Below are 15217 nucleotides of genomic sequence, written 5' to 3'. Positions count from 1 at the left end.
CATGCGAGTTCAGCCACCCCCTTCAGGCAATCAAATCAGCAACTCAGGCGGTAATCACTGATTGCGCACAGCCCAGGCAGAGATGAGGAGAAACGTAGCAGGGGAAAGAGAGAGAGACTCAGCGTGGAAGTTGAGTCAGAAAACGAATGATAAAGCAAGACAAAATTTGAAACAAATGGCACTTAAAATGGAATGGCCAGACTAATTTTTGTATTTATTTCTCAGTGGGAAGTTCCCACTGGGAGCACTTATTAAAAGTGCACATGTACAACGCCATTATGAAACAAAACAAAGGTTTTGAACAAACACAAACTCTAAAATGGTTCAGTTGTTAAAATTTCCATCCATTCATTTTCTGAACCGCTTATCCTCGCACATGTGCGGGTTTGCTGGGGCCTATCTCAGCTGACTTCGCTCGGGAGGCGGGGTACACCCTGAACTGGTTGCCAGCTAATTGCAGGGCACATACAGACAAACAACCATTCGCACTCACATTGACACCTACGGATAATTTAGAATCTTCGATTAACCTACCATGCATGTTTATGGGAATGTGGGAGGAAACCGGAGTACCTGGAGAAAACCCACGCAGGCACGGGAAGACTATGCAAACTCCACACTGGAGGGGCGCATTTGAACTCGGGACCTCAGAACTGTGAGGCAGATGTGCTAATCAGTTTTTCCACCGTGCTGCCCTGTTAAAGAACAGGGGAAATTCAATCTTTTTTTTTTCTGAAGTTAGTCATTTTATTTGAAGACATAACTTTTAATTGACTTGCTGTTATTGTGAAATGTAGCCCTACTTTTATTTAGTAAGTGAGAGAACATTACACAGTTATTATCATATATTGGATTACCAGGGCAGAATTTGTAAGATTTGTACAATTCTTTATTATGCTCTAATATCCTTATATGAGTGGCATTAAAAAAAACAGTATCATTGATGTTTTTTTGTTTATCATTTATCGTGGACGTTTTCGAAATAATAATCTGCAATATAGCGGGACCGCAACGCAAGCACTGTGATATAGCGGAGGATTACTGTATCTGTATTCCGTTATGATAGGTTGCAGGGACTCATTGTTCCAGGGCTGGGACTCATTGTTTCCATGCAATGTGCATCTTGGGACTCACATAGTCTCAAGGGTAAAATGATCTATGCCCCCCTGAAAGCCATGAAGCCATAATTTATTAACGTTTATGCAGAAGGCTATTCATTATGTTGTGCAATTGAACAGTAGGCAGAATTATTTTTATCCAATTACATGATATACTGCATTAACTGTCCCGCAGTAATGTTCTTGACAACTATTGTTAATATGGAAATTCCGACAAATTTGGACAAACTGTTCCGGAAGTGAATTTGTAAAGGTTGGCAACTCTAAATTAGGTGATGATTAACTTTGTAAAATGCCCATCCCTACACTGTTTGGCACTCGTAATTTATGTGTTACCACCATGATTAAAAAAAAAAAAACTACCCTTCTACGAAATTCTGCAAAACTTTGTGGAGAAGTATGGCACTGGCCAAGGTACAAACTCTTATATTTAGGTGTGAATCCCGATAGTGGCTTGAGGAAATGTTTGATCGTAAAAACTTGGAAGACAGCAGGCAATTTTGCCACCTAAAAGACAGATGGGGTTTCCATTGACTCTGAGCAAGGGGTCGGGCACCATGTTGGTGACCCAAGGACCACATAAGACGCCTGCGGGCCTGTTCTAAAAAAATAGCTTACTCGTGATAGGTCATGGTGACATTGCACTTGCAGAGCTGTATGGAAATAAAGTTTTGTGTTCTGATATTTATCTCTTTCTTTGTTAAATCATTTATAGTAATTGTTGTGTTAAATCATTAACATGAGCAGTGTCTTTGCATAATGAATATCATTATTATTTATTAGGGATGCATGATAACTGTTTTTTTTCCCTCACCAATAACTGCTTACAGACTCATGGCTGTATTAGCTCAAAAGGGTGCTTCTACTAAATATTGAGCAAAGGGTCTGAATACTTATGGCAGTGTGATATTTCAGTTTTTCTTTTTAAATAAATCTGCTAAAATTTCAACAATTCAATTTTTTTTCTGTCAATATGGGGTGCTGTGTGTACATTAATGAGGAAAAAAAATAACAAATGATTTTAGCAAATGGCTGCAATATAACAAAGAGTGAAAAATTTAAGGGGGCCTGAATACTTTTCGTACTCACTGTACAATAGTGGAGTCAACATTAAGATATTCAAATAATACACAGGTTCATATATCCTTATTTTTGATTTTAAACAATATAACGGGCAATGTTAATGTTTATTTAAAGACATTAGAATTAATGGGGGAAGGGGGCGGGGATTGTTGGTGCTGAGCAAGCCGGTGTTGTGACGCGAGTCATTATTGGATGCATGCTTGTGCTAGGAAAGGGCCAGCGCAAAGGAGGGCCATTGTGTGTTTTGATGTTAATTCCATTTGTATATGATACAATTTATTGTCCAGTGAGTGAACCTTGGAAACGAAGATGGGTAGGAGCGGCCCCCGCTTCCTCCTCTGTCGGCTTGAGCTGCTAAGCAAGTTGCTGCTTCGTAGGCGTGCTGGGTCTTACCGCGAGTGTTGGAGTTCCACACTAAAAGTCACTGGATGATCATAATTTCAGCAAGTGCTTGTGATCATATGCTAATTTACTGCAGAGATTGACAAATAACTTTGGTCATAATATCCTCTCACAACTTTTCACAAGCCAATGCAACACTAGCCGCTTGGCTGTTGGCCGTTGGCGAGTGGTGACCAGCACGCAGACAACTGATACGGCTCTTGTTATTGGTCCAGTTTTTGTTGTTGTTTTTTTTTTCATTTCGGACCGATTCGTTTAACGTATTTTTTTTCTACTATCAGGATGATAATTATCGATCTGATAATCCCCTATTATTAATAACATATATCCATCCATCCATTTTCTGAGCCGCTTCTCTTCACTAGGGTCGCGGGTGTGCTGGAGCCTATCCCAGCTATCATCAGGCAGGAGGCGGGGTAAACCCTGAACTGGTTGCCAGCCAATCAATACCAATACAAACAAACAACCATTCGCACTCACAGTCACACCTACGGGAAATTGAGAGTTGTCAATTAACCTACCATGTATGTTTTTGGGATGTGGGGGGAAACCGGAGTGTCCGGAGAAAACCCACGCAGGCACGGGAGAACATGCAAACTCCACACAGGCGGGCCGGGGATTGAACCCCGGACCTCAGAACTGTGAGGCAGACGCTCTAACCAGTCTTTCACCTGTTAATAACATATAGTTAAAGGTAATTTGAGGAAATTTTTTATTTCAGAAGTGTGTATCAACTTGGTAGCCCTTCGCATTAATCAGTACCCAAGAAGTAGCTCTCAGTTTCAAAAAGGTTGATGAACCCTGAGCTACAGGTCAAAACACTGGTCAAGCAGAATTGTCATTGTAACATTTGAAGATATATGGCTAGAAATGACAAAAATAAACACTAGAGTTGGGCATCGAGATGCAATTGGAACCGGGACCAATGTTCCGATTCTCCCTGAATCGTTAAAATTTAAAAATTTCGGTTCCCAGTTTCGATGCCTAGTTCACCGACCCCGGAGAAGATCGTGGGAAAACCAACAAAGAAGAATGCGCACGAAGACGTGCTTGTGCCCAACGGTGGCGAACAAAAGTGTGTCTTAACTTTGTTTAACATTAATGACCAGTCGCCTCAGGGCAACACTTGGAATAAGATTATATTGTGCAAAGCAGGCTTTCACGATGTGTAGCGTCTGACGCACTCCCTTCCGCTCCGATCCTCAGCTTCAGTGAAATCAACTCTCAGTCAATTGGGTGAGCGAAACAATAAAATATGTCTACATCTACGACATTGAGACAGCTAACAAGGCAAACGGTTGGTTGCACTTCTATACTGATGGTTTTTAGCGTTTATTTTAGTCTTCAAACCAATGTAAGAGCCGATGACAGAAAAAAGCTTCATCGTAGCAACTTTACATCACAATTAATTGGGATAAAATTCACATAAACATTTCACAATATCACAAACACTCACCTTGTAGCTCATCGGTGGACAGGGAAAGGAATAAATGTTTATAGCATTTGGTTCCATCCATTTAAAAAAAAAATAAATAAAATAAAATAAAATAAAAATACATCACCGGTGCTGTGTGAAGTTACTTTTTGTGCCAAAAGGCTGAGTTCAGGTGCATTCACTTCAAAAAAAAAAAAAAAAAAAGGCTACAAGCGTAAAACAAGCAGTAAAGTTAAAACTTGCACATATAAACCATTTGATGTGATAAAACAGTCCCAAATAACGATTTTAACAATGCTATATTTAACTTTTAGCTGAAACATTAATTCATGAATATTAAGTCAATTGGGTTAGTTCCACACACATTGCCTTTTAGTTCATCGGTTTGATATTGATACTGGTTATAAAGAACGTGGAGTCAAATGTTCATTTTAGTCTATGCTGCGGGCGGCGAAGAAAATGGATGTTCATAATTTGGACACCCTTTATTTAAACCATGCAAACTTTTTTGACCCAGCCCTCTAAAAGAAACGGAGAATCGTTTGGTACTGGAATCGAAATAAGTAATTGGGACCGGAATCGCTCAAATTCAAATGATGCCCAACCCTAATAAACACACTTGCTAAAGTGCTTGTTTGGTAGCCTGTCTTTTTCTGACTGATATGTTCAGTGTGGTGTTATGCAAATATCCCTTGATAATATTTTGAAATGGTAACCGATAGCCGAGATGAGTAGTGCAAAGCCAGTCTATTGGCTATTTTAGTAGTAATAACAATAGTACTGTTGATTGCTACCAATATCAATGTGTGCATTGTTCTCTCATACCACCCCCACATTGTTTTCTGTGAAAAAAAAGCGCTGAATGATATCTGAGATGGGATGAGGTAGCTGAACAACCACCACTCAGACATCTACAAAATTGTGACGTTGTAGAGCACAGGTGTCAAACTGATGGCCGGGGGGCCAGATTCGGTCCGCCACATCATTTTACGTGGCCCGCGAAACCAAATCATGTGCATCTACTTCGTGTTTCCAGCTAAAATGCAAAAATTGCAAATTGCCTTCACTTTTAAAAATATTGCGATATTGCAAGCATTTTGTTTGTTACCGATGCTCCTTTTAAAATAAATTAAATATTACTGTAGTCCAGGGGTGTCAAACTAATTTTTGTCACTGGCCACATTGTAGTTACGGTTTCCCTCAGAGGGCCGTTATGACTGTGAAACCATGAAAATCATTTTTCGCCTCATCATATTTACACACGAAATGTATGAACTAGTTTTGAAATCAAGGCTGATGGGTTTTTCAACGATTATTAATGTTTGGTAACACAAAAATGCTTACAATATCTCAACGTTATCATTTATGATGTATGACAAGTTGAAATTTTGGTGGCGGCACGGTGGACGACTGGTTAGAGCGTCTGCCTCACAGTTCTGAGGACATGGGTTCAATCCCTGGCCCCGCCTGTGTGGAGTTTGGATGTTCTCCCCGTGCCTGTGTGGGTTTTCTCCGGGCACTCCGGTTTCCTCCCACATCCCAAAAACATGCATGTTAGGTTATTGACGACTCTAAATTGCCCGTCGGTATGACTGTGAGAGCGAATGGTTGTTTGTTTGGATGTGCCCTGCGATTGGCTGGCAACCAGCTCAGGATGTACCCCGCCTCCTGCCCGATGATAGCTTGGATGGGTTCCAGCGCGCCCGCTACCCTAGTGAGGAGAAGCGGCTCAGAAAATGGATGGATGGATGAAATTTTGGTACAGATTTGAACAAGAATCATGGAAGTTGACATACATGATTTTGCCTTTGCAGGCCACATAAAATCATGTGGCGGGCCGGATTTGACCCCTGGGCCTTGAGTTGGACACCTATGCTGTAGTCGAACAAAGTTTTTACTGCCTTCTGATTTTAAAAGTAGCTATCCATCAATTTGTGTACATGTAATAATATGAAGCGATCATACATTCATATGGGTTCACAGCCGTAACGGCCCTCCAAAAGAAACCATGACTACGATGTGGCCCGCGACAAAAATGAGTTTGACACCCCTGTTGTAGAGCATCACCTAACCTGTCAAGCACCCATACACTAAGACATTATAGGCCTGAAGGCCTGTATCTGCATTGTCTTCTCTAGAACAACATATCCAGGGAAGTTTCATACAAAGATAAAACTTAAAAGTCCCATGCCATCAATGTTTTTTTTTTTTTTTTTTTTTTTTTTTTTTTTTTTTTTTTTTTCTCTCCCCAAGATTTCCTGTTATTGAGTTTTCAAGTCAATTTGGGTGGAAAATGCCCAGGATGCCTTTCTTCAAGCATTTCTAGTTGGTCTTTTAAACCTGGCAATAGTGAAGGATGAATTTCTCATTATTATTTGATATGGAAAGAAGCTTTGCTCTGATTGGGACAGTGTTATTCTATATTTGAATAAGGAAAACAGGTTTGATTTGATTGGTCCTTGGCAATATCATGACATCTTGTGGCAGTCAAGGGTTCAAAGCGAGGTTGTGTTTGGATCCTTCGACTTGGGGTCTTACTATCATTGCGAAACAGAATTCACCAAGCTTTAGATTGTTGGAACAGTAATGGGGAACATGAGCTGAAAGGTGACGTGGGTGAAAATAAAGAGAGAGAGGGGGATATTTTGAGGATAGGCTCGTCATCCGCTCCCGTTCACTTGAATTGAACTTGAGCATGACAATCATTGCTCGTCCAGATTTCGGTGACAATGACTTCAAGCATAGCTATTTCATCCACAGTTACATTATACCTTATAGATATACTTAATTATTGTTGTAAAACACACATATGTCTACTTTATAAACTGTATTTGTATGGCTTGGCGGTGGCTGAGACTTGGAACTAAAACCCGGAAATGCTGTGTTGCCGTTCAGCTCAATTGAGTAGGTGGTTACCAAACAGAAAGTGTGCAGGTACTTGAATAATTTGTAACTATCTACGTACGTCACAAACATACAGAAATCTGATCCGGTCATTTTTCAAGCCTTATGCCGTTTATTGCCTTTTGCATTCAATCAACAAACCTCATAGGTGTCAAACTTAAACTATGTCACAGACTAATTTTGACCTACTCGTATGTGATGCATAAAGTAGTAGGGAAAAAAATGGATTTTGATTGCTTGGGATCTTTAAGTTGGATCAGATATAAAGTGCAATAATCAAAGTGGCAGAATAAGAATTGGTCAGTTATGCATGCAATATGTTTTGCAAATGTCAGACCACCACAAACCACATATCTGCATTTTTGTGTCGTTGGATTTGCAAATTACTTGTGGATATGTTAGAGTTTGCCACCTTCGTTTTAGTGTATTTTTAGTTTTGTATGAGGGCGAGAGTGAGCAGAGCAGAGTACAGGAGGCTCCCACACATAACGCTCCCCATCTAGCTTCAGCTTTATCAACCTTCTGGTGAGACACACATTTTATTTCTTGTACAAACACATGTATATGCTGTATGCACATGTTTATGTGCTTATGAATGTACACTTTGCATTCATTTTCAGAGGTTTGTATGCAGTCAGCTCAGCAGGAAACAAAACAATTCAACATACAGTATAACCAGCTAACTGTTACACATTTCTTCGTTAACCAAAGGTAAACAAAAAAATGTGTAAGTAAACAATAGTGAGATACAATGAAATTGTCTAAAATGAATAGTACTAGAGGTCTGTCTTTGTGTTGTGAGACCATGGCAGCAGGCTACCAGTGATGGCAAAGAAGCAAAAGTATCATGACGTTTCATTTTTTTATTATTGTTATACATATTTTTTTAGAATTCTATGACTTGTTGTGTTAAACATACAATACAAAGGTTTATCTTTTAAAGGAGACTATGCTATTTTTTTCACAATTCAAAACTCTTCACAGGTGGGAAGAATCACATTCATTACATTTCACCCCCTATATTTTTTGCCTTGGTGAAATTAGGCTGTTTTGGTTTTTTTTGACGGGAGTGGGGGGGGGGGGGCGTCCCGTCTCATGCAACTGGGCCACTGCTCACCCGTCCCCTCCTACAGTGAGGCCAATGTCAAGTAAGGCCTGGTACACACATGAAGAATTTTGCTACAGACCCCCCCATACATAATTATGAAAAAAAAACAGTTGTGGTCGTTGTGTGTGGTGTGCTCTGAGAATCTCAACACAGCAGACCACACACACAAAGATTCTGTTGGACTGCATATCTCAAAGTCTCACGCGATCACTTGACTTTACACCGATCTGTTTGCCTTGATTGGTATCGGCCGATAATTAGCATTTTATGCTGATTGGCTTTGTCATTATTCGCCGATCCGATCAATGACGTCGTTGATCGGCTCCGCAAAAGACATTTACTCTGCGTTGCCATCGTGTACAGTACAGACCCTTTTCAAAAAACTTTTATATCATGGAAAAGTTTATTAATTTCCATACTTTCATTCAAAAAGTTATATTCATAGATTATAGATTCAGGGCCCACAATTTAAACAATTTGAAATATTTATTTGTTTCATTTGAACATCGCTTGGGTTCTGATCGGGGAAACCGTTCCGCCCAATCACGCCCTTCCAGTTCTCACTGTCATTGCCCACGTGAGCATTGAAGTCCCCCAGCAGAACGATGGAGTCCCCAGTTAATGATTATTTGCTAAAAACAATAAAATTAATCAGTTTGGACATTAAATATCTTGTCTTTTAGTGTATTCCATTAAATATTGGTCGAACATGATTTGGAAATCATTGTATTCTGTTTTTATTTGTTGAACACAACTTCATTGGAATTGGGGTTGTAAGACCTTACAGCTCACAGTGCATGTCAGAGCAAATGAGTATCATGAGGTCAAATGAACTGCTTGAACAGCTCTGAGACAGAATTGTGGCAAGGCACAGATCTGGCCAAGGTTACAAAAAGATTTCTGCTGCACTCAAGGTTCCTAAGAGCGCAGTGGCCTCCATAATCCTTAAGTGAAAGACATTTGGGATGACCAGAACCCTTCCTAGAGCTGGCCGTCTGAGCAACTGAGCAATCGGGGGAGAAGAGCCTTGGTGCGAGAGGTAAAGAAGAACCCAAAGATCACTGTGGCTGAGCTCCAGAGATGCAGTGGGAGATGGGAGAAAATTCTAGAAAGTCAACCATCGCTGCAGCCCTACACCTGTCGGGGCTTTATGGCAGAGTGGCCCGACGGAAGCCTCTCCTCAGTGCAAGACACATGAAAGCCCGCATGGAGTTTGCTAAAAAAACACCTGAAGGACTCCAAGATGGTGATAAATAAGATTCTCTGGTCTGATGAGACCAAGATAGAACTTTTTGGCCTTAATTCTAAGCGGTATGTGTGGAGAAAACCAGGCACTGCGCATCACCTGTCCAATACAGTCCCAACAGTCAACCATGGTGGTGGCAGCATCATGCTATGGGGGTGTTTTTCAGCTGCAGAGTCAGGACGACCAGTTGCAATCGAAGGAAAGATGAATGCGGCCAAGTACAGGAATATCCTGGACAAAAACCTTCTCCAGAGTGCTTAGGACCTCAGACTGGGCCGGGAAGGTTCACCTTCCAACAAGACAATGACCCTAAGCACACAGCTAAAATAACAAAGGAGTGTCTGTAAGGAGGAATGGCTGAGGATCCCCAAATCCAGGTGTGAAAAACTTGTTGCATCATTCATGCAAAAGACTCATGGATGTATTAGCTCAAAAGGGTGCGTCTACTAAATACTGAGCAGAAGGTCAGAATACTTATGGCTGTGTGATATTTCAGTTTTTCTTTTTAAATCAAACAGCAAAAATGTCAACAATTCAGTTTTTTTCTCTCAATATAGAGTGCTGTGTGTACATTTAATGAGGAAAAAATGAAAAATTATTTTAGCAAATGGCTGCAATATAACAGTGAAAAATGTAAGGGGGTCTGAATACCTTCCTTACCCACTGTATACAGACAAAACATTTTTCGTAAAATGCCCACCTTAACTAATGTAATATTTGCTGAAAGTAAATCTTATATAAATCAAATCATAAATGTTTCACCTTTTTAAGTTTGTGGTACTTCACAAAATGAGCAATCAAGTCAATCTTAGTGATGCTCAGTGAGGTTGCTGTATGTCTTCTACAGATTTGTTAGTGCTGCGTGCTGATCAGGTTGCCACACACTTGCATCTGTTATTCGTTATTATTATTATTTTCAGCATTATTTAGCCAATCCTGTTAAAAAAATAACAACCACAAAGCCGTACTTGTCTACACTCTCCAGCGATCCTGCCTCAATGTTATTGTTGTTATTAGGTCTGCAACGAATAATTTTTCCCATCGATTAATTGGTTGATTATTTTATTTTTTCAATGAATCGGATGAGAAAAACATTTTAATTACCATCCCATCCATTATTTCTAATTGGCACTGTATAAAAGTGTACAAAAAGGTTGTTGCATGAATGTACCAGTTTTTGAAGTAATCCATTATGAGTAATTAACCTATTTGACAGGTTTCTGTCAAATAGGTTGTCAATCGAACATGGACCAACACACAAAACACACGTATGCTATATCTATCGGTCTGCCAGTTAGTTTTTTTTTTTTTTTTTTTATTAAAGTGAACAAAAACTCCTCAATAACAATCCTGCCAGACTTCAAGTAAAAATAATTTATTTTATATTGTAATACATACAGCCATTATTAACAATCATATTATTTTAGTTTGATCAATCTGTTGATTTAATGTGACACGTTGTGGATACATGAGGTTTCCCTTCCCGAATGTCGTAGCCACCCCACCTCCTCAACCCCCGTAGTGTTGTGAAGCACATTCGTTGTATGTTGAAGAGCGATGCACGCAGAGGTGCAACAATTCCCCTTCTCTTCATTAATAGTTATCATACCAGTTCGTAAGAATATAATATATATGTATATATATCGAGAGAGCACAATTTTAATTTTTAAGTTGGCACCATGACATGCTTAGTATCAATGCCTACAGTGGTGTTAACCTTTGTTTTTTTTTTTTTACTTCTTGTTTTACTTGTCCGTTTTACAGTAAACTGCAACTGGGAGTGTCAAATAAACCGCTTAAAGCAAGAATGTTTTGCCTCTTATTTGGAGATGTAATCGCTATCTTGTATTGCTCTCAAACTGCACACATAAACTGTCGTGACTTACCCCGTAGTTAAGCTCGCTTCCTCGTCATCAGTGACACCAATATTTATTTAACCATTCTTTATCCAGGTAAGGCAATTGAGAACACATTCTTCATTTGCAATTCCAGTCTGGCTGCTGGCAGCAGACAGAGTTAAATCGACATGTTTTCGTTTCTGTCAAGTGTTGTATCATTCCCAGGGTGCTCCCGTGCCTTATTTTGCAAAGCTGGCAAGCATCACATTGTCTAGCAGTGTGTACAATGGATTGCGCAACATTTTCGAGCACTTTCTCAGGCCAACCATGTTAGCAAAACAAAACACCGGCTCTGTCTGCTCTATCCACAAGTCACTTCTTCCATCATATTCTTCTCTGCTTCTGTGGCATTTTACGCAGTGCATTGTGCAAAGTGTGGTGTGTCACAGTGGGTGACTGACGTAATAATTGCATGACGCAGCGGGTGACTGTACTCCACGCAATTTTGTTCACACCTTCATCCGAAAAATTGGGCTGACATGCTGATTTCTGTCATGTTTGGGGTTATGTGTAATTTGTGAGATTTTGTTGCTGCCGGATGCTCAACTCGCTTGTATGTTACAAATAGAAAATAGTGTAATTAATTTAATAGTTAATAATGCAACAGATTGACCCTGAATTTGATTCATTCTATTTTGAAGAAAATGTGAGGGGGGGGGGGGATGGGGGGGGAATGAGGTCAACCCGCATCCTGGAAAAGATTGTGATCGAACTTTTACTGTATAAGGCATTTAAAAACCCACCATTAACAATGTTAGTTGGAGTGATGTCTCCACTTAAGATCATCAAGAGTTGTTTAAGTTAAATGTTGGATCTTATGGGCACAAAGTTCCTCCCCTTGCTATATTTTCCAGCACATTCCTCAGTTGACTGTATAAATCCTGGGTGCCAAAAATGAACTGGGCACAGGAGCATGGGACAGAAATCATTCAAATCCAAAGTAATACATACTCCTGTTATTCCCTGCGGGCACATTTACTGTGCTACTGAGAGCCTCTGCTGGATTCCTGCTGTTATCTGTTCTGGAGAGTTTATGGGCCATGCCAACCCCAGTCCCCCTCACTGTGCTCGGCCCACCAATTATCTTGAGAACTATTTTTAAAATGGCTGGAATTCAATCAAAACAGTGACATTCATTCTTTGTTTATCTGAGATTGCTACTTGAGTTTTGTTCCACTTGGCATATCCATCCTATCTATCCACCTCATGAGTTGATGGGCTGCATGAACCAAGAGTTCCATGTAGCCCTATGACGGTCAACTTTAAAGAGTTGGAACATGTACATGTACATTAAATATGTTCGTCTGCCAAAGAGTACAGTATACAGTGCCATATGTATATGCCCCCTTATCAAATTCTTATATTTTTTTAAATCAGATTGATTTTGTGTTCTGTCACTAGCGAGCAGATACCTTTAATATTAGCATTACCGTATACCGGTAGCAAGAGGTTCAAGGAATATTGCAAAAAGCATTGGTGAGAGTGGACATCCTTGTCTGGTTCCTATTTTGTAAAGTCAAACTTTGTGATGTAATCCTATTTGTGGTGACTGTCGCTTTCGGTGAGTTGTATAATGTTACTATCCAATGTATAAATGAGTCTTCAAAGCCAAACTTGCGAAGTACTGCAAACAGGAAAGCCCAGTTAATTTTATCGAAAGCTTTTTCTGCGTCACTTGACATGATAATTGCATTTAGATTTTTATGCTATGACATGTTTATATAGACTTCTGACATTATTTGTGGAACTTCTACCTTTAATGAAACCTGTCTGGTCAGAGTGGATTATCTACGGGAGTACCGTGTTTTCACGACCATAAGTTCCAACATCTATAGATGTTGTGTGATGAGCGATGCGCTCAAATTTTTAGCATTTCCTGCTGACACGCTGCTTACGCAGAGGAAAAGCTGATGTGGCTGAGGACAGGGGAAGGACGCTAAAAGCCACGCCCCCAGTGGGGATATATATATATTTTTTTTTTTTTTTTTTTTTTCATTTTTATTTTATTTTACCGCTATACTGACTGGGAGCATTTTCGGGGTGTGCATTGTGCAAAACATCTGTTTGGCTAAGGACCCCCGAGCAGCCGCGAGAGAATTCAAGATCAACAAACCCATGGTTCACAAGTGGAAGAAGCAGGAAAACGAGCTTCGCCAAGTCAAGAAGACGAAGCTTTGTTTTTGCGGGAAAAAAAACAAAAACAAAAACGCGGAAACAAGGCGAGGTGGCCCGAGTTGGAAGACCAACTCGAGCAGTTGATTAATAAGCAAAGAATAACTCGGGGCTTGACATCATTCCGGGAGGCTTGACAGCGGCGTGGAAGCGATGGATGACAGATGGTGAACACAGTTTTACTAAGACGAGGAGGCAGCCACAATTTGTGAATGGATTGTGAATGCTGGGCTAACGTGTCTGCTTGCACTGTTGTTCGAGCTTTAGCACGGCAACGAGACTGACTCGAACCTGGTGTGTTTGATTGAGAACATGCCCAGTTGTTCATTTCGGATACAGAACATGAGGACTTTGATGGATTTGTGGATGATGATTGATCAAAAAATAACGTGAGTACATTGTTAAATACTTCAATAAAGTTTTGCTCCCGCTGCCTTTTTAAAAACATTGTTTTAGCGTGCATGCATGCTACCATATGTTTTAAGATAGCGTATGTTTTACCATGCCTGCGCCCAATAATACGGTGCGCCTTGTGTATGTGTTAAATACAAAAATAGACCCCGCACCTGAGACTGCGCTTTTATTAAACGGTGCCCTGAAAAATACTGAAAATACGGCCGTATACCATGAAAATAACGCCGTGAAAATACGGTACCTTTTCAAGTCTCGCTGCGAGGGGTTTCAAGATAATCTTGATATCTACATTAATCAGTGATAAGGGCCGATAATTAGCTAGGAGAGTGGGTTCTTTACCTGATTTTAGTAATAATTTAATTGAAGCTGAGTTACTTTGGCTACTTATTTGACCTTTATCGTTTATCTCCTTGACTGTTCTGAAAAATAGAAGTGCTAGTATTGGCCAGAAATGTTTAATGAATTCAACGGAGATTCCGTCCGTCCGGTCAGGCGCTTGTCCCGATTGCATATTTTTTTATGCGTTATGTAATTCTGTGATGGTTAAAGGAACATTAAGATTGTCTTTAATTTCTCTGTTTAATTGAGGGTCCTTAATAAAAGTTTCAATTTCTTTTTGGTCTGGGTTGTTCGAAGATGCGTATAAGCTGCTATAATAATTGTAAAATATCTCATTTATTTCTAGCGGTGACTGTACAGTTGCTGTTTGAATCTTGACTGGCTGTGATTAATGACTTTATTACGCTGAAATTGGTTCGCAAGAAATGTTTCCGATTTATTATTCTACTCAAAGTTAGTGTATCTTAATTGTTGTCTTTCTGACAACATCTAATTGATGTTTTGCCTTTTGAAGTTGGTTTTGAGGCATATCTGTCGGATTAATTGCCTATTCTTCTGTGAGGTGTTTACATTTTTCCTAAATTTCATTTTCTCTTTTGTTCTTGTTTTTTCTTATACTTACGAGTATGATATGATTCGACCTCAATACAGCTTTCCCGGTTTCCCACAGCAGATGGGGATATGGTTAGGGTGTCGTTGAATTTCAAAAACTTGTCCCATTCCTTCCTCACGAAAGAATCAAAATCTGGGTCCTTCAATAGGGACGTGTTAAAGCACCATGTTGGTTGGGGACCCAGACTTAACTTGAATTTTTTGATTGAGAGAAATTGGTGCGAATGTTTGCTGATGATGATTGGATGTATTTTGGAGATAGTTCTTTGAGCTGCCAAATTGTTTGAGAGAAAAAAAATGATTCTTGAGAGAGAGCGGTGAACCGATGAGAAAAATGTGAATTCTGTTTTTGTACGGTTTTTCAGCCTCTAAATGTCAACAAGACCAAAATCATCCATATACTGCTCTAATATATTGGGCCATTATGGCTGATTGCTATTTCTGAGATTTGAGCGATCTATTAGAGGATTTAGCGTAAGGTTAAAG

General features: G+C 39.8%; 1 protein-coding gene across 8 annotated transcripts in view; it reads left to right on the top strand.

Moving 5' to 3' along the window:
• rock2a (rho-associated, coiled-coil containing protein kinase 2a) overlaps positions 1-15217 on the top strand; it is a 56324-nt gene that overhangs the window by 13649 nt on the left and 27458 nt on the right. The window lies entirely within an intron of this gene.

The sequence above is a fragment of the Phyllopteryx taeniolatus genome, chromosome 13 (assembly GCF_024500385.1).
Source record: "Phyllopteryx taeniolatus isolate TA_2022b chromosome 13, UOR_Ptae_1.2, whole genome shotgun sequence".
Taxonomy (NCBI): domain Eukaryota; kingdom Metazoa; phylum Chordata; class Actinopteri; order Syngnathiformes; family Syngnathidae; genus Phyllopteryx; species Phyllopteryx taeniolatus.
This window is presented reverse-complemented; position numbering and strand designations above follow the sequence as displayed.